General features: G+C 32.9%; 1 protein-coding gene across 1 annotated transcript in view; it reads left to right on the top strand.

The window, feature by feature from the left end:
* The window catches only part of ano7 (anoctamin 7), a 19664-nt gene that overhangs the window by 10684 nt on the left and 6480 nt on the right, over positions 1-2500 (top strand). The window lies entirely within an intron of this gene.

Consider the following 2500-nt stretch of genomic DNA (forward strand, 5'->3'; position numbering starts at 1 on the left):
CATGGTATCATAGTATCATGGTATCATGGTACCATGGTACCATGGTATCATAGTATCATGGTATCATGGTATCATGGTATCATGGTATCATAGTATCATGGTATCATGGTATCATAGTACCATGGTATCATGGTACCATGGAATCATGGTATCATGGTATCATGGTATCATAGTATCATAGTATCATAGTATCATGGTATCATGGTATCATAGTATCATAGTATCATGGTATCATGGTATCATGGTATCATGGTATCATGGTATCATAGTATCATGGTATCATGGTATCATGGTATCATAGTATCATGGTATCATAGTATCATGGTATCATGGTATCATGGTATCATAGTATCATGGTATCATAGTATCATGGTATCATAGTATCATGGTATCATAGTATCATGGTATCATGGTATCATGGTATCATAGTATCATAGTATCATGGTATCATAGTATCATAGTATCATGGTATCATGGTATCATGGTATCATAGTATCATGGTATCATGGTATCATAGTATCATGGTATCATATTATCATGGTATCATGGTATCATGGTATCATGGTACCATGGTATCATAGTATCATGGTATCATAGTATCATGGTATCATAGTATCATGGTATCATGGTATCATGGTACCATGGTATCATGGTACCATGGTACCATGGTATCATGGTATCATGGTATCATATTATCATGGTATCATGGTATCATGGTATCATAGTATCATGGTATCATGGTATCATGGTATCATGGTATCATGGTATCATGGTATCATAGTATCATGGTATCATGGTATCATAGTATCATGGTATCATGGTATCATGGTACCATGGTATCATGGTACCATGGTACCATGGTATCATGGTATCATGGTATCATATTATCATGGTATCATGGTATCATGGTATCATAGTATCATGGTATCATGGTATCATGGTATCATGGTATCATAGTATCATAGTATCATGGTATCATGGTATCATGGTATCATAGTATCATGGTATCATAGTATCATAGTATCATGGTATCATAGTATCAGAGTATCATAGTATCAGAGTATTATAGTATCTTGGTATCAGAGTATTATAGTATCATGGTATCATAGTATCATGGTATCATGGTATCATAGTATCATTGTATCATGGTATCATGGTATCATGGTATCATAGTATCATGGTATCATAGTATCAGAGTATTATAGTATCTTGGTATCAGAGTATTATAGTATCATGGTATCATAGTATCATGGTATCATGGTATCATAGTATCATAGTATCATGGTATCATGGTATCATGGTATCATAGTATCAGAGTATTATAGTATCATAGTATCAGAGTATTATAGTATCATAGTATCAGAGTATTATAGTATCATGGTATCATAGTATCATGGTATCATGGTATCATAGTATCATGGTATCATGGTATCATGGTATCATGGTATCATAGTATCATGGTATCATAGTATCATGGTATCATGGTATCATAGTATCATAGTATCATAGTATCATGGTATCATGGTATCATGGTATCATAGTATCATAGTATCATAGTATCATGGTATCATAGTATCATGGTATCATAGTATCAAAGTATCATAGTATCATGGTATCATAGTATCATGGTATCATAGTATCAAAGTATCATAGTATCATGGTATCATAGTATCATGGTATCAGAGTATTATAGTATCATGGTATTATAGTATCATGGTATCATGGTATCAGAGTATTATAGTATCATAGTATCATGGTATCATGGTATCAGAGTATTATAGTATCATGGTGTCATAGTGTCATGGTATCATGGTATCATGGTATCATGGTATCATGGTATCATGGTATCATAGTATCATGGTATCATGGTATCAGAGTATTATAGTATCATAGTATCATGGTATCATAGTATCATAGTATCAGAGTATTATAGTATCATAGTATCATAGTATCATAGTACCATAGTGTCATGGTATCATGGTATCATAGTAACATGGTATCATGGTATCATGGTATCATGGTATCATAGTATCATGGTATCATGGTATCATAGTATTATGGTATCATGGTATCATAGTATCATAGTACCATAGTATCATGGTATCATGGTATCATGGTATCATAGTATCATGGTATCATAGTATCATAGTATCATAGTACCATAGTATCATAGTATCATGGTATCATAGTATCATAGTATCATGGTATCATGGTATCATAGTATCATGGTATCATGGTATCATAGTATCATAGTATCATGGTATCATAGTATCATGGTATCATGGTATCATGGTATCATGGTATCATAGTATCATGGTATCATAGTATCATAGTACCATAGTATCATAGTATCATAGTACCATGGTATCATGGTATCATGGTATCATAGTATCATGGTATCATGGTATCATGGTATCATAGTATCATGGTATCATAGTATCATGGTATCATGGTATCATGGTATCATGGTGTCATGGTATCATGGTATCATGGTATCATG

Source organism: Scomber japonicus, chromosome 6 (genome assembly GCF_027409825.1).
Source record: "Scomber japonicus isolate fScoJap1 chromosome 6, fScoJap1.pri, whole genome shotgun sequence".
Lineage (NCBI taxonomy): Eukaryota > Metazoa > Chordata > Actinopteri > Scombriformes > Scombridae > Scomber > Scomber japonicus.